General features: G+C 43.7%; 1 protein-coding gene across 5 annotated transcripts in view; it reads left to right on the plus strand.

The window, feature by feature from the left end:
- LOC126285460 (UDP-glucosyltransferase 2-like) overlaps nucleotides 1-19,028 on the plus strand; it is a 185,482-nt gene that overhangs the window by 124,839 nt on the left and 41,615 nt on the right. The gene's annotated exons all lie outside the window — the stretch shown is intronic.

Here is a 19,028-nt window from a genome sequence, read left to right on the forward strand (position 1 = left end):
ACTACCGTCACGTTGAACGATTCTCTTCAGTCGTCGTTGGTCACGTTCTGAAGGATCTCTTTCCGGCTGCAGCGATATCAGATATTTGATGTTTACCGGATTCCTGATATTCACGGCACACTCGTGAAATCCTCGTAAGGGAAAATGTCCACGTCATTGGTTCCTCGGAGATGCTGTGTCCCATGGCTCGTACGCCAACTATAACATCACGTTCAAACTTGCGTAAATCTCGATAAGCTGCCACTGTAGCAGCAGCAATCGATCTAAAACTGCGCCTGACACTTGTTGTCTTATATAGGCGTTATCGATCGCAGCGTGGTCTTCTATCTTTCTACATGTCTCTGAATTTTAAAACGCATGCCTATACTCGTTTCTTTGGCGCTTCAGTGTTGAAAAATATCGTCGAGTTAATCTCAAAAGTTTATTCCACGGAACAAAACTTTGTGATTTGTATTTTAGTTTTTCCTTCCCTATGGATGGTGGGAGCACCTCCTCTTCCTTCAACTGGATATCAATGAGCATGTAGCTTTTTCCTTACGAAGGATACGATTATTTTCGTGAAGAAAGCATCAATAGGAAAATACTTTCCGTCATATTCAAGATAGAGCTGTCGCATGTATCTGTGGGCATCCATTATATTTCATGAACGGTTCAAGATATGTGAATGAATTCAAATAAGGCATTAAATCTGCTAGCCTCTTATTTTAGCTGAAATAACGAGATAATTATTTACAAGAGTGGTAAACAACATTAAGTGATTTTTATTAATAAAGGATGATTGGGTGCCAAGGGTACATGACCCACATTGAAATGGAAAAATACAGTATTTAATTCTCGACAGCAAAATTTTGTTGAAGAGACTTGGTTGTGCGAAACAGATACAGGGGATGGAGAAAAATATGTAAACATGAAAAACAGGAATCCTTCCTGCTGAACAGTCGCAATTTCAGGCAGCGCTGATGGAAGTGGGGAAAATTTGGCGCCCAGGAAACATGCGGCAGATCATCGCCGTGTTCGCAAAACCAGTCCTGGAAGATGCAAGATGTGTCAGTTGGGGCCCTGTCGTCTTGGTACACAGCGTACCCGTTGGAGAACGAGCCTCGTATCATGGGGTGGACCTGATCAGCCAGTATGGTCACATAAGCCTCGGCAGTAAGGCGACCGTGGAGAGGTAACTATGGGACTCGTGGAGTACCACCATATTGCTGCCCAAATCATCAGCCAACCCTGCCATTCTTCACTCTTGTGTCGTAAACTTGACCAGAAGTTGGAAGCCGTGAAACATGAGAATCATCCGAACAAACGACGCTCTCCCGCCGTTCCACAGCCGAGGTTTTGTGTCTGCGGGACTAGTTCTTCCTGTTACGGGCATTTGCGTCGCTGGTGTGTGCTTGCGGAACTCCAGCTCGCCCCGCAGTTCCCTGCTTATCGAGCACCTTATTGTTGTTTAAGTGCTGACAGGTTTCGGGAGTGAGACACTCAATTCTGCAGTGACTTTCGCAGCGGTCATCCTCTTACTTTTCGTCACAATCCTCTTTAGTGACCGTGTGTCACGATCGTCCAACACACACTTTCGTCTGCGTTGTGACTTAGTGGATGATGCTTCTCCGTTTTCGCCGCGTGCGGTATAAATCTTCGATACGGCGCCTCTTGAAACACCACACTCTTCGGCTCAAAAAATGGTTCAAATGGCTCTGAGCACTATAGGACTTAACATCTATGGTCATCAGTCCCCTAGAACTTAGAACTACTTAAACCTAACTAACCTAAGGGTAACACACAACACCCAGCCATCACGAGGCAGAGAAAATCCCTGACCCTGCCGGGAATCGAACCCGGGAACCCGGGCGCCTCTTCGGCTCCCTCGGTTACGGAATCACCCACGAGACGAGCAGCAACAACGTGCCCACGTTGGAAAAAATGGTTCGTATGGCTTTAAGCACTATGGATCTGAGATCATCAGTCCCCCAGAATTAGAACTACTAAAACCTAACTAACCTAACACACACAGCCGTGCCCGAGGCAGGATTCGAACCTGCGACCGTAGCAGCAGCGCGGTTCCGGACTGAAGCGCCTAGAAGCGCTCGTTCACAATGCCGGCTGCCCGCGTTGGAATCTACTTCGCTTCCACATAACGCGCTCACAACTACTCATTTGTGACCACAGCCGACGCTTAAGACGTGTTGACGACATCGTGCAGATGCTGTTCACAATGGTGCAGCCTGCATGCTTGGCTTTCATGTTCGAGCACTCACTTCCTGCTGCATTCCCACACTTCTGTCCAACCGCATCCACAAGTATGGTGGGACATGACCTAAGATCACATTCTGGAACGAAATTTAGCCGTATTCACTCACTGACAGGTCATTTCGGCATCGTCTGTGAATCTCACTTCGCAGTACTCTATAGTAATGTAACCTGTGGAGAAGTGCTCAAGTATCTCGTCAGAATAGCAGCTCGTGATGAATGGCACAGCCTTGGCCTGACTTCCCTCATAACGGATGTTCATCCTTCGGCGACCATTAGCGCAAAAATTCCTTCCGCAGTGTCTCCGCCTCCTTTAAGACTTCCACAAGGGACTCTCCTCGCGGGAGGATGGAGTGTGTGGGGCGGGGAGGAGGGCAATTTCTACCCACGAACTTTACGAAGTTTGTGTGAAAATGTAATACTCGGTTCTTGCCCATTTGGAAACTCTGTCTCCGTCTCTGACGTCGTTTCGACAGATGCTGTTGTGTCCTGTGGTTTTTCCCAGCGCCGTCTCAAGCATCTGGTGGCGGTTGGGCTTGTGTTGACAAAAGTCGTCGGAGAACTCACTGCACCCATTAAATGCTCCAAAAATATTCTCCCCTCGCTGAAACAATGCGTAACGAGAGATCCGGGTTCCCGAAAGCTATTCTGTCTTTGTAGAGCTCATGTGCCGTTGTCCACGGTCTCTGCATAAAACACAACAACTACCTTTCAGCGCCCTGGGGAGACGAGGCGTAAGACCTCTAGTAGTTTCATTCTACCTAATGCGATAAAGGAGATGCTGCTCTCGATCAAGGATACTCGCAGCCTCAGGATTCTTGAGATTTACAGTTTCCTTCCTAGTGCAGAAGCAGCTCCATCAGTCCACCTGTGCCGTTTTCAGCAGCTGTGTACGACGCCACTAACAACACTTAAAAGTAGTGGAACTTGAGAAATGAGCAGTTGCTGGCTAGAGTCTCACAAATTACACAAGCAATAACGTTTACTGACAACTAAAATCTTGTCGGCATGCTTCCGAATTTTTTCTTCATTCATGTTTCATCCCTCTCGATAGGGTGTGCCGTCAATCAACCCGCTCTTCAGCCAAAGGGTTTACACATACTCAAAGATGAAAACAATAAATTAAAAAGTTAAATACACTGCAGCGCCAAAGAAACTGGTATAGGCATGCATATTCAAATACAGAGATATGTTAACAGGCAGAATGCGGTGCTGAGGTCGGCAACGCTAATATAAGACAACAAGAGTCTGGCGCAGTTGTTAGATCGGTTACTGCTTCTACAATGGCAGGTTATCAAGATTTAAGTGACTTTCAACTTGGTGTTATAGTTGGCGCACGAGCGATAGAACACAGCATCTCCGAGGTAGGGATGAAGTGGGAATTTTCCCGTATGAACAGTCCACGAGTGTGCCGTACATATCAGGTGTCCGGTGAAACATCAAATCTCCGTCGTCGCTGTGGCTGGAGAAAGATCCTGTAAGAACGGGACCAACGACGACTGAAGATAATCGTTCAACGTCACAGAAGAGCAACCCTTCTGCAAATTTCAGTAGATTTCCATGCTGAGCCATCAACAAGTGTCAGTGTGCGAACTATTCAACGAAGCATCATCGATCTGGGCTTTCGGAGTCGAAGGAACTAAGGAAGGATTGGGGTCATAATATGGAGGAAAAAAAGAATGAGTGGAGGTGGGGAGGGAAGGTGAAAAATCTGAGATTGGGGTAGGTGAGGTGGAGTTGCAGTCGGCAGTATGCGCAAATGTCGGGATGGATTTTATTTTTCAGAGAAGAAAACGGTTGAAATTTCTTTCGGAGAGAACCTGGAGAGTGTGTATGTATAAAGTTGCTGGAATGTGTCGGTACGGGCGTTGGATATTGGATGGGAGGCGCTAGGCTCATCTCAGTCGAGTCTGCGGATTGTGTAGGTAGTTCAGAAGTGTTCAGTGTGAGCGAGGCGAAGGGCAACATTGATCAGATGGTAAAGGATCTACGTGGAGGAAGGTAAGCGGATACGAAAATTAGCTGGCGTGTGTAGCACTCAAGGATGTACAGGAACTGATAGGACATGAGTGGAGGGAATATCAGTGGAGCATTTGCATAGGAGATGGTAGGCATTTGTTCCCTTGAAGGTAATGGAGCAGTTTAAGTTCGGTCAGTTAGTAGTTAACTGAGCTTTCTGTTGGGTGGTTAGCACGAGGGCATTTTACTTGCCAGTCGATATTTACTTCCAGATATTTTAATATATTGGTTAGTAGGATAGGATCATCATAAATGGTCATGGAGGTGGAAGCTGCAGGTGGCTAGTCCTGTTATTATTGTACGGTTTTGGTAGAGTTTTTCTTGACGAGCCATTGGTTACACTGATGTAATAAGGCCGACATAGTTGATTGGAAGTGCATAAGTCTGCAGTTAGAAATCAGGACATGAGACATTGCCATAGGATTTGTCCAGGTCAACGGATTTAGAAGCAATGGATTTTTTATTGTGAGCAGGTGAGATACAAGATGAGTGAAGTACAGAAGCTGGACATCAGAGCAGAAATTGGTGCAGAAGCCACACAGGATAAAAGGTAGGAGTTGTGTTGTTCAGTGCTTTTGCATACTGGGATTCTGTTACTGAAGTAAGAAGTTCAAGTAAATAATCCACACAATATTTCAAGATTATGTTGCACATAAGATCGTCAGGAGAAAGAAGAATGAAGAGAGAGGAAGGTGGGAAAAAGAAAGTAGTTTCAATAAAAACACAAACAAAAATAACACCAATAGTACCATAGATTAAGGTGAAGGGATAAAGCATAGATAGTCTAAGAGCATGAAATACCAAAATGCTATACACCACGACACTACACAAAAATAAAAAAACGAATTTGAGGATTCTTGTAGAAGTTAAGAGTCAAAATATCTTAGAATTGTAACATGGAAAGGGCGCCGAAATTTGTAAAGCTTTTTAAGAAGGCGTAAAACAATGTAGGTACTAGACATATGTTAGATGATTATATGTAAAACTTTTTGTAAGAGCCATTGTAAAAACTCCATAGAGGACGAGATGCAACGACCCACAAGTTGTAACGAGAGAAGTATCAAGAAAGAAAAGGTCGTAACTAGCAAGACACGATTCCTACAAGGCAGAGAAGGCCCTTGTATCGAAAGTGGGTAGTAAATCTGCCCGCTAAGCGGAACCCTGTTGGGACAGAACGTTGAACCAGACAGTGGCGGAACCCTGTAGAGACACGACAGGACACCGAACGCTCGTAAACCCCGGAACGCCCCGACTCAGCGGAGCGAGCAAAAAACGGCCCGACGAGAAGACGGCTTCGGCAATCCACCACTGGCAAAAAATATGTGTAAAAGTCACACTACTGCCATTAAAGAGCACGCTGATGCACGAAACCGAAGAAAACTTCCACAAAGTAAAAATGACATGCCCTAACAATTTATTAAACTGTTACTAAGAGGAGAACTTCAAAGCGACTAGTTATCAATAAATTTTTCCATATCCTGCCCAGAGAAGAACCAAGAAGCAAGTAAGAAACATAGAAAAAGCAGAAAGAACAGAAGTTGAAGATTCGCAAGATTGAGACCAAGAAAGAAGATGGGTGAATGGGTGAAGAATAGACGACATACCTTCCCAAATCCCTATCCTATTGTAAACTAGTCGTCTGCGAAGTATTACAACGAAAAACGACCGCCTTCTGTGACACAAAACGATGACTTTCACGCATACAAAAACAGTAAAGCATGAGATTCTGCACTCACTTCTCCATTCCATTATGGGACCCCTACAACAACAACACACTGTCACAAAGCCAACAAGGAAGGACGAACGAAGCTGTACATCAAATACTTGCCCACATCCATCTCGCTCAAGTCCATCACCTTTGTGCAAAAACATTCGCCAACCTCATGCTTAAACATTCATAGGATTGTGTGAATGTGTGAAATCAAATTATGTGATGTAGGAATTGTGCAAAAGAAACGTGTGAAAAACTAAATAAGTTAAGCACACCAGACAGTTAATAAACTACAAAATAACAGTAATCGACTATGGACTTCAGTAAAAAATTGACTGTCGATAAAAAATAAATAATTAGTTTTGAAATGGACAGTAAATAAAGAACAAAAGTAAGGCATAATAAACACTAAAACAATATGCCACTTATTTTCTCCTCATAAAAATAAAAGAATAACTATATTTTACTTATTTTCTCCTTATAAAAACAAAGAATAAAAGATTATCTTGTTGGATGTTTTCCCTTTCTTTAACATTTGTACCATTTGTTAGGATAATATCTCAATACTTGTGTATGTATATTTCTTTGTCAAAGCAATTCTTGGAAATAATTCTTATTTGTTAGTGTAACAATGTTGAAATGAGTGTCAAGAAACAAAAACATTTTACTTCTACATGATATTTACAAAATGTGTTAGGAATAAATTTTACTTCATTATTACATTTATAAAAAAAATATTTCTATGAAAATCGATGTGAAAGACTCCTCACTTTCGATAACAAACTTCTTAAAAAACAAACTTAACACTTAAATAAAGAAAATTTAATAATAATAATAATAATAACATAAAAATATTCTTCTCTTGTCAATATAAACATATTTTTGAGAATAATGTGGAAGAATATAAAAATATAAATTAGTAATACAAACTAGCATAGAACCAGAGTAACGTGGCTGAACAATAGGCAACAAAATTTAGATAAAGGAATAATTTTTGACTGGCTTAGACAACGATTCAGCCATTGCCTAACTTCAGTGCAAAAATTAAGTTTGAAGGGTGGTGATATGTAAGGTGTCAGGCAAATCCAACAACTTCCATGAAAACCCTGATATAATAAGCAAATCCAGTAGTATGTCACATAGCTCCGAATAAATCACGACATTAAATTAACCAAAGTGATACGAGTAACGAGTGAGCAAATGGAATACCACAGACTAACAAAGGAATGCCTAAATGCATGTCATTCCTTTCCACTGTGAGACAGACGCAGTTCCAAAGGAAGAAACGAGAACAGAAGCCGAGAGCAGAACCGTGTTAAGCTAGAAGGCCCTATAATAAGGGATGGACACCCACGTCGCCGGCTAACCGACAGGACCACCTCCCAGCCCATGTTAAAAGATAGAGCCCTCCAGAAGAACAGCATAGATCTTACGATAACGCTAAAAGGACCACACCAGCTGCAGGTTTTAGCGTGAGACTTTTTCACGTCTCTGTTATGTTGCAAACTTTAAAAACATTGGCCCACCACAAGAAGTATAACGTTTCTCATTGGATAACAGAATTTTTGTAGGCGGAGCTTAAGATTAACATTGAGACCCTGATTGGTCAGATGAAAACACAGCCAGATAGTTTTTTTTAAACCAACTTCGGTAAATGGTAGTAAGGAGAAGTTAGGAGAAGTGAGTTAGTTCCGAGACGGCGAGCTGGATGGAGCTGCGTCGCCCATCGCCCCCTGACACTGCCTAACCAACGACAAGGTAATGAACGCACGCGATGCTGCATAACAGCGCATAAAGCTTCATTCAGCACTGTAATTTACGACAAGTTACATAAGTAATTAAAGATAATTGAGGGTCACTCTAGACCATTTTGATAGTTTTCTCTTTTGTGAAACTTAATTTAAACCTAGATTATAGATGTGATATGGCATAGGTCATCCTTCGATCCATTGTAGAACTTGGAAACCCATTCAGGGAATATTCGTTCACATTTTTGTTGAGGGCAGTTGATTTTTATCATCCTGTATTAAAACATTTCCTTTTATCAATAGTACAATTTATAAACAATTTTTTGTGAGTAGAATAAATTTCCAGTGGTTAACTTAACTGTTTTTTCGACGTTATTTTACCAGCTAACTAAAAATAGGAAAGACTTGAACCCCTTCCACTATATTTAGTTAGTATTAAGATTCTTTTACAGGAAGTGCAGTGGAGCTGACGCTGAAATCATTAAGTATTTGGTTATATCATCGCTAGTTTCACTGAACACTTCTGAACTCTACATGTCATGTGTGGTCTGGCGTCTCGTTACCAGCAACAGGTACCAGATTCAAACTAGTCAGTTCCCTAAAAAACACGCTCAGAGCGCCGTTGCGCGAAAGTGGTATGGAGACACGACTTAGAACAACAGACACCACGCAGAATGTTAGAAAGAGGCTGTATTACTTATAATGGTCGAGAACAACTTTACCAGGACGACGGATGCAGTCTTAGTGGTCGTTGAGAAGACACACGCCACCAGCAACCAGTGGCACCAAGGTTAGAGTCCAGTCACTTACGGACGAGGCAGGGACTCACATGCAGAAGAGCACAGCAAAAGCAGAAATGCTTAACACTGTTTTCAGAAGTTCCTTTCCAAAGGAGGCCCCAGGAGTATTACCACAATGTTGTTCTCGTGCAGCTGAAAGATGAGTGTAATAGATACCAGTGTCACTGTCGCTGAGAAGGCCCAATGGAATCGCTCTCAGATTACATACCAAATTTGCTGCTGATTTAGCCCCTCTGTTAACTATGATCTATCGTGGATCCCTCGAACAAGAAGTCCTGCACAGTAGTTGGAAGAAAATGCACTTGTATACAAGACAGGTAGCAGGAGAGATCCGCAAAATCACTGTCCAATATCCCTGACATCTATTTGTCGTAGAATCTTACAACATATGCTGGCCTCAAATGTAATGTATCTAGAACAGAATGCCTTTGTCCATATCAACCAGTTTGAATTTCGAAAACATCGATAATGTGAAACTCAATTCAATTTTTTCTTATATGATATATATACTCATGGTCATTAATTAAGTATAATTGCAGAATTTGGTGCCACACAACGTGGCACTACAAAAAACTGACACTAATAGCATAGGCACATAGGGAACACACGACCCTGATATGTAAGTCCACGGTATTCGTGATAAGTTGAGAAAACTGTCCCGAAACACATGTGCTACAAAAAGCCACTGTCTCGTGCACATGTACCCCGACATAAATATGGGATATGATCACCATGCACATGTACACAGGCCACACAACGGGTTGGCATACTCTGGATCAGGTGGTCGAGCAGCTGCTGGGGTGTAGCTCCCCATTCTTGCACCAGTGCCTGTCGGAGCACCTGAAGTGTCGTAGGGGTTTGAAGACGTGCAGCGATAAGTCGACTGAGAGCATCCCAGATGTGCTCGATGAGGTTTCGGTCTGGAGAACAGGCAGGCCACTCCATTCGCCTGATATCATCTGCTTCAAAGTACTCCTCCATGATGGCAGCTCGGTGGGGCTGTGCCTTACCATCCGTCAGGAGGAAGATGGGAACCACTGCGTCCCTGAAAAGGTGGACATACTGGTGCAAAATGACGTCCCGATACCGCTGACCTGTTACAGTTCCTCAGTCAAAGACATGCAGAGGTGTACGTGCACCAATCATAATCCCACCCCACACCATCAAACTATGACCTCCATATAGATCCCTTTCGAGGACAATAAGGGATTGGTATCTGGTTCCTGGTTCATACCAGATGAAAACCCGCCGAGAATCACTGTTCAGCCTATACCTGGACTCGTCCGCAAACATAACCTGGGACCACTGTTCCAATGACCATGTACTCTGTTCTTGACACCAGTCTTCAAGGGCTTTCCTGCGACCAGCCGTCAGTGGAGTGCACCTAGCAGGTCTCCAGGCGAATAAACTATGTTCAGTCGACTGTAGACTGTGTGCCTGGAGAGAATTGTTCCACTGGCTGCGGTAAGGTCCCCGAGCCAGGCTACCTGCAGTATATCCTGGCCGTCTGCGGGCACTGATGGTGAGATATCGGTCTTCTTGTGGTGGTGTACACTGTGGACGTCCCATACTGTAGCGCCTGGACACGTTTCCTGTCTGCGGGAATCATTGCTATAATCTTGATATCACACTTTGTGCTACATGGAGGGACCAGACGCCCTAGTATTCTACCCCTCATATCGTCGTCAATATTTGTTCTTTGAGGTATTTTCAACACACAGTCACCATTCGCACGTCTGACAACGGCTGCACACTTACTCGCTGCACCGTACTCTGACACGCACAAACACACCTCTGCGTATGTGGACTGCTGCCAGCGCCACCGTGCGACGACCCCAGGGCAGATGCACCGCATGGTCATACCACGACGTGATTTAAACACGCAAACCACCCACTAGAGCGTTGTTTCACCATGTATCAGCATAATCCTTAATTTATGAGCTTGAGTGTAGAAATCCAAGCATCAAGGCAGTGGAGTAAATGCAGTGTTTATTGAGTTCTGAAAAGAATTTGAGTCAGTATTACATCTACGCTTATTATAGAAAGTACGATCGTTTGGGCCGTAAAGAGATATTTGTGACTGGATTTAGCATTTTTTGGTAGGGAGGACGTAGCAACTTATCTTGGATGGAGAACTAACAACAGATGTAGACATAACTTTGGGAGTATCCCAGGGAAGTGTGTTGGGTCCCTTGCAGTTCATACTGCATAATAATGACTTTTCGGACGCTATTAATAGTACGCTCAGACTTTTCACAGACGATTTAATTATCCACAGTGAAGTAATTTGAAAGAAACTGCACAAATATTCAGTCAGATCTCGATAAGATTTCAAAGAGATATACAGATTAGCGAATTGCTTTCAATTTTCAAAAATATATAACACTGTGTAACTCACAACAGTTGAGCGGAATGGACTGTGTCTTGAAAGGACGATATAAGGTGAACATCAACAAAAGCAAAACGAGGATAATGGAATGTAGTCGAATTAAATCGGGTGATGCTGAGGGAATTAGATTAGGAAATGAGACACTTACCGTAGTAGATGAGTTTTGCTATTTGGGGAACAAAATAACTGATGACGGTCGAAGTAGAGAGGATATAAAATGTAGACTGGCAATGGCAAGGAAAGCATTTCTGAAGAAGAGAAAGTTGTTAACATTGAGTATAGATTTAAATGTCAGGAAGTCGGTTCTGAAAGTATTTGTTTGGAGTTAGCCATGTATGCAAGTGAAACATGGACGATACATAATTTAGACAAGAAGAGAATAGAAGCTTTCGAAATGTGGTGCTACAGAAGAATGCTGAATATTAGATCACATAACTAATCAGGAGGTACTGAATAGAATTGTAAGGAAGAGAAATTTGTGACACTACTGGACTAGAAGAAGGGATCGTTTGGTGGGACATGTTCTGAGGCATCAAGGGATCACCAATTTAGTATTGTAGGGCAGCATGGAGGATAAAAATTGTAGAGGGAGACCAAGGGATGAATACATTAAGCAGATTCAGAGCGATGTAGGTTGAAGTAGGTACTGTGAGATGAAGAAACTTGCACAGGATAGAGTAGCATCAAACCAGTCTCTGGACTGAAGACCACAACAATAAGAACAACCTCAAAACACGAAAGACAGTAGTATCCTATGACTATAGTATGAACGAGTCGCAGTTGGAATTGGTAAACTCATAAAAGTAGCTTCAGTGTAACACTTTGCTGTGATTGCTGTGTTCGGATGAGGGCTGAGTTGGCATCCCTTCGCTCACAGCTGCAGGCAGTGCTGACTTCGGTCATGAAGCTTGAGGCTGTTGCCAATGGGCACCACTGTGGGGAGCCGGACTTGGGTATCACAGGGATGTCAACCTCATCCCGTCTGTTGCCAGATCGGTCTGCCGCTGTGGTTGCCCCGGTTGCTGCCCGCAGTGGGGCTGAGCCCTCGCCTGTGGTTGATTGGGAGGTCGTTCCAAGGCGTGGCAGGCAGCGAAAGACGTCCCTGGAGGCTAATTAGAAAGCCTCCCCGTTGCGTCTGACAAACAGGTTTCAGGTACTGTCTCTGGCCGAGCCAGATGCAGCTGCCTGACCTGTATTGGAGGATGATTCTCAGCCTTCAAGGTCTGGGCAATCGCAGAAGGTGGGCTTATTGGTAGTTGGGAGCTCCAATGTTAGGCGTGTAATGAAGCCCCTTAGGGATATGGCGGCTAAGGAGGGGAATAAATCCAGTGTGCACACCGTGTGCATTCTGGGTGGAGTCATTCCTGATGTGGAAAGGGTCCTTCCGGATGCCATGAAGAGCACAGGGTGCAGCCAGCTGCAGGTGGTGGCACATGTCGGCACTAATGTCGTGTGTCGCTTTGGATCTGAGGAAATTCTCTCTGGATTCCAGCGGCTATCTGATTTGGTGAACGCTGCCGGTCTTACTTATGAGATGAAAGCAGAGCTTACCATCTGCAGCATCGTTTACAGAATCGACTGCGGACCTTTGGTGCAGAGCCGGGTGGAGGGTCTGAATTAGAGGCTCAGACGGTTTTGCGACCGTGTTGGCTGCAGATTCCTTGACTTGTGCCATAGGGGTTCCGCTGAATAGGTCAGGAGCTCACTGCACTCTCTGTCGGGTAGCGGAGGCTGTGTGGCGTGGACTGGGCGTTTTTTTTTAGGTTAGAAGGCCTAGGGAAAGTACGGGGTGGGCTGCAATCTCAAAGGGTGCATGGCAAATACAGGACGTGCTTGGATCAAAAAACAGTCGGAATTGTAGTTGTAAATTGTTGTAGTTGTGCTGGAAAAGTCCCTGACCAAGCGCTAATAGAAAGCACAGAAGGTGAAATTGTTATAGGTACAGAAAGTTGCCTAAAGCCTGAAATAAGTTCTGCAGAAATTTTTACGAAGTCTCAGACGGTGTTCAGGAAAGACAGATTAGGCAGAACTGGTGGTGGAGTGCTTGTGTCTGTCAGTAGTGGTTTATCTTGTAGTGAAGTCGAAGTAGATACTCCGTGAGAACTGGTATGGGTGGAGGTTATACTTAACAGCCGAACTAAGTTAATAATTGGCTCCTTCTAGTGACCCCCAGACTCCGATGATATAGTTGCTGAACAGTTCAGAGAAAATTTAAGTCTTGTAACAAATAAATACCCCACTCATACAGTTATAGTTGGTGGGGACTTCAACCTTCCATCGATATGTTGGCAAAAATACTTGTTCAGAACCGGTGGTAGGTGGTAGGCTGAAAACATCTTCCGAGATTGTCCTAAATGCTTTCTCCGAACATTATTTCGAGCAGAATTGTAAATGGTTGCGAAAACACACTTGATCTCTAAGCCACAAACAATCCAGAGCTAATAGAGAGCATCATGACTGATACAGGGATTAGTGATCACAAGGTCGTTGTAGCTAGGCTCAATACCGATCCTTGCGAATCAACCAGAAACAAACGCAAAATAATTTTATTTAAATAAGCGGATAAAGTGTCACTAGAAGCCTTCCTAATAGACAATCTCCATTCCTTCCGAACTGACTATGCAAATGTAGACGAGATATGGCTCAAATTCAAAGATATAGTAGCAACAGCAATTGAGAGATTCATAACTCATAAATTGGTAAGAGATGGAACTGATCCCCCATGGTACACAAAACAGGTCCGAACGCTGTTGCAGAGGCAACGGAAAAAGCATGCGAAGTTCAGAAGAACGCTAAATCCCGAAGATTGGCTAAAATTTACAGACGCTCGAAATTTGGTACGGACTTCAATGCGAGATGCCTTTAATAGGTTCCACAACGAAACATTGTCCCGAAATTTGGTAGAAAATTCGAAGAAATTCTGGTCGTATGTAAAGTACACAAGCGGCAAGACGCAGTCAATACCTTCGCTGCGCAGTGCCGATGGTACTGTTATCGACGACTGTGTCGCTAAAGCGGAGTTACTGAACGCAGTTTTCCGAAGTTCCTTCACCAGGGAAGACGAATGGAATATTCCAGAATTGAAAACACGAACAGCTGATAGTATGAGTTTCTTAGAAGTAGATACCTTAGGGGTTGCGCAGCAACTCAAATCGCTTGATACGGGCAAGTCTTCAGGTCCAGATTGTATACCGATTAGGTTCCTTTCAGATTACGCTGATACAATAGCTCCCTACTTAGCAATCATATACAACCGCTCGCTCACCGATAGATCTGTACCTACAGATTGGAAAATTGCGCAGGTCGCACCAGTGTTCAAGAAGGGTAGTAGGAGTAATCCATTTAACTACAGACCTATATCATTGACGTCGGTTTGCAGTAGGGTTTTGGAGCATATACTGTTTCAAACATTATGAATCACCTCGAAGGGAACGATCTATTGATACATAATCAGCATGGTTTCAGAAAACATCGTTCTTGTGCACGAGGTAATGGCCGCTATCGACAGGGGATCTCAAGTTGATTCCGTCTTTCTAGATTTCCGGAAAGCTTTTGACACCGTTCCTCACAAGCGACTTCTAATCAAGCTGCGGGCCTATGGGGTATCGTCTCAGTTGTGCGACTGGATTCGTCATTTCCTGTCAGGAAGGTCGCAGTTCGTAGTAATAGACGGCAAATCATCGAGAAAAACTGAAGTGATATCAGGTGTTCACCAGGGAAGCGTCCTGGGACCTCTGCTGTTCCTGATCTATATAAATGACCTGGGTGACAATCTGAGCAGTTCTCTTAGGTTGTTCGCGATGATGCTGCAATTTAGCGTCTAGTTAGGTCATCCGAAGACCAGTATCAGTTGCAGAGCGATTTAGGAAAGATTGCTGTATGGTGTGGTAGGTGGCAGTTGACGCTAAATAACGAAAAGTGTGAGATGATCCACATGAGTTCCAAAAGAAATCAATTGGAATTCGATTACTCGATAAATAGTACAATTCTCAAGGCTGTCAATTCAACTAAGTACCTGGGTGTTAAAATTACGAACAACTTCAGTTGGAAAGACCACATAGATAATATTGTCGGGAAGGCGAGCCGAAGGTTGCGTTTCATTGGCACGACACGTAGAAGGTGCAGCAAGTACACTAAAGAGACAGCTTACACTACACTCGTTCGTCCTCCGTTAGAATATTGCTGTGCGGTGTGGGATCCTTACCAGGTGGGATTGACGGAGGACATCGAAAGGGTGCAAAGAAGGGCAGCTCGTTTTGTATTATCGCGTTATAGGGGAGAGAGTGTGGCAGATATGAGCCGTTAGTTGGGATGGAAGTCATTAAAGCAAAGACGTTTTTCGTCGCGGCTAGATCTATTTACGAAATTTCAGTCATCAACTCTCTCTTGCGAATGCGAAAATATTTTGTTGAGCCCAGCCTACATAGGTAGGAATGATCATCAAAATAAAGTAAGAGAAATCAGAGCTCGAACAGAAAGATTTAGGTGTTCGTTTTCCCCACGCGCTGTTCGGGAGTGGAATGGAAGAGAGATAGTATGATAGTGGTTCGATGAACCCTCTGCCAAGTACTTAAACGTGAATTGCAGAGTAATCATGCAGATGTAGAGGAACTATGAACTTCTCATGTCATCTGCATCGCGACTTTATGCGGAATAAATGCGACGTGTGAAAATGTGTGCCCCACTGGGATTCGAACCCGTGATCTGCTATTTACTACGCAGTTGCGTTATCCGCTATGGACCACCTCGACACGCCTCTCTGCCGACCCACATTCCCTCTAGAGCCACCTGTCTGCAGTCGTATAACTGATTCGTCTCGATGGACACAATGTAACCACCACCTTCAGTGCGGATGCACAGACACGCCCGACCTCCTGCGTAAATCTCAACAGAAGCGAGCAGCGAGGACGTGGACGGGATACCGCATGTAGGCGCGCCTGGGTGGGAATGTGGGTCGGCCGAGAAAGTCCGCGCAGGTTTTGTAAATACTGTGTCCATACGGCACACTGGTTATCACACCAGCCCAGTAATCTGGAGATCCCAGGTTCGAATCTTGATGTGGCACAGATTCTCACTCCCCGCTGCCGATGCCGCAGAAAGTCCTTATGCAGCTGACATCAACAGCTCGTCCAATTTCCTCTCTTTTCTCCCTGCTCCACCTTGAATTTCCTTAATATGTATCACAGCTGCTGATACCGCGTAGTGTCTGTTCTTCCCAACATGTTCGAAAGACCGGTCACTACGCATTCATATAAGACTCGAATACATTCACAATCGAATACTTCTTATCTATTTTTTTCGGAATAATTATTGTTGTTGTTGTGATCTTCAATCCAGAAACTGGTTTGATGCAGCTCTCTATGCTAGTCTATCCTGTGCAAGCGTCGTCTCCGAGTAACTACTGCAACTCATACCCTTCTGAATCTGGTTAGTGTATCCATCCCTTGATCTCCCTCTACGATTTTTTATCCTCTACGCTACCCTCCAGTACTAAATTGGTAATCCCTTGATGTCTCGGAACATCCGATCCCTTCTTCTAGTCAAGTTGTGCCACAAATTCCTGTTCTCCCCAATGTTCCCCTCCTCATTAGTTACGTGATCTACCCATCGAATCTTCAGCATTCTTGTGTAGCACCACATTTTGAAAGCTTCTATTCTCTTCTTGTCTAAACTATTTATCGTCCATATTTCACATCCATACATGGCGACACTCCATACAAATACTTTCAGAAAATGCTTCCCAATACTGAATTCAATACTCGATGTTAACAAATTTCTCTTCTTCAGAAACGCTTTCCTTGCCATTGCCAGTCTACATTTTATACCGTCTCTACTTCGGTCATCAGCAGTTATTTTCCTCCCCAAATAGCAAAACTTATCTACTACTTTAAGTGTCTCATTTCCTAATCTAATACGTTCAGCATCACCTGATTTAATTCGACAACATTCCATTATCCTCGTTTTGCTTTTCTTGATGTTCATCTTATATCATCCTTTCAAGACACTGTCAGTTCCGTCCAACTGGTCTTTCAGTTCCTTTGCTGTCTCTGACAGGGCTACAATGTATCAGCAAACCTTAAAGTTTTTATTTCTTCTCCATGGATTTTAATTCCCACTCCAAATTTTGCTGTTGTTTGGTTTACTGCTTGCTCTATATACAGATTTAATAACATTGAGAATATGCTACAACACTGTCTCACTCCCTTCTCAACCACTGCTTCGCTTTCGTGCCTCTCGACTCCTGTAACTGCCAGCTGGTTTCTGTAAAAATGGTAAATAGCCTTTCGCTCCCTGTAGTTTACCCCTGCCACCTTCACAATTTGAAAGGGTAATCCAGTCAACATTGTCAAAATCTTTCTCTAAGACTATAAATTCCACGTTTTGCGCAGTGCCGGTTGATAATAATTGTTCATTGTGACTTTCGTACTAGGTACGATGTGGATCTTCCTACAGCACAGAGCATTACACGATGGCATGAACAATTCCGAGAAACAGGTTGTTTGTGTAAAGGCAAATCGCCGGGCCGCCCCCAAGTGTCTGGCACAGACGTTGAAAGCATCCGCCATAGTTTCACAAGGAGTCCGCAGAAATCCGTTCGCCGTGCAGCTCGACAGACGTTCACGCCCCCGGTGTCCGTTTGGCGTGTCTTGCATCGACGTTTACACATGAATCGGCACAAAATTCACTACTGCGTTTTTGGCAAGATGGAGGATGACAGTTTTCTTCCACGCTTAGTGTTTAGTGACGAGGCAATATTCCATTTAAGTGCAAGATGAACCGTTATAAATGTGAGAATATGGGGAACTGAATAACCACATGAAGTTGTCCAACATGAGAGGCAATCTTCAAAATATAATGTGTTTTGTGCAGTTTCACGGGAAAAGGTGTATGGTCCGTTTCTCATCGCTGAGAACATTGTTACAGGGAGCACATGTCTCGTTATGCTTGAGAACTTTCTTTTCCCGCAGTTGGAGACTGATTCGAACGATTTCATCTGCCAAAAGGATGGCGCACCGCCGCACTGGCATTTGGAAGTGCGGGAATTTTTGAAGCAAACGATTACTGAACGATGGGTCACCAGCACTGGAGCAACTTATTCAGTCTCACATTACTGGCCTCCAAGGTTGCCGCACCAGACTGTGTGTGATTATTTTTTGTGGGGGTTTGTAATAAAAGACTCCGTTTATGTGCCTCCGTTACCAACGATAATTAATGAACTGAGACATGGTATAACAGCAGCTGTGGAAGCTGCAACTCAAGACATGCTCACTACAGTGTGGAATCGATTTGACATATGCCGTGCATCTCAAGGGGGGCAAATTGTAAAACCTATGAGAAGGTATGAAAAAAAAAGCTTTTTGAGTTCCCTATTAATCAAAAAAACAAAATTCATTGCATATGTTTATTAGTTTCAGAAATATAGATGTACCAAATCGGATGATATTTTTTGATACACCCTCTATTATTTCATAAACATAACTAATACATAAGACTGAAACAAGATTTATTTCATTACATGAATTTTAGAGTATCGTATTCTACAAGATATGACAGAAATAGGTGGACTGTCCACTCCCATTACAACTGCCTCACACTTGAAGATAGACGTAAACTATCCAGCGAAAGCCTACTAAATAAATTCTAATAACTGCTTTTAAATGCTGCCTCTAGGAAAATACTACAACGCCCTACATATCGCTCCCATAGGGATCATGAGGTCAAGATTACATTAATTACAGCATACACAGAGGCACTGAAACAGTCATATCCGCATCGATCCTTGAATGGAATGGGGAAAATCCTCACAGTGGTTTACAGATTATAGATGTAAACGTTGACTCAGTCTCTCGTGGGATGACGTAATGATCACGTTTGCCGACCAGTCAACTGTCGGCTGTGAGGGGCCACTACAACAGTAGCCTCGGCAGTCAGTTGCTCCTGATAAAGGTGACAGTGGTGATCGTCAAAAGCTTGAGGCTGTATTTCACGTGGCCAGAAAACGGAGAACGTTTACACAAGGACGTCGTCGTGAGAAGAGTCTTTCTCACCTTGCTGCAGTACGTTGAACTGTTCATGAAATACTCTGGATGTGTAACTTACTGACTGTGAACAGA

Source organism: Schistocerca gregaria, chromosome 8, assembly GCF_023897955.1.
Source record: "Schistocerca gregaria isolate iqSchGreg1 chromosome 8, iqSchGreg1.2, whole genome shotgun sequence".
In the NCBI taxonomy this organism is placed as follows: Eukaryota; Metazoa; Arthropoda; class Insecta; order Orthoptera; family Acrididae; genus Schistocerca; species Schistocerca gregaria.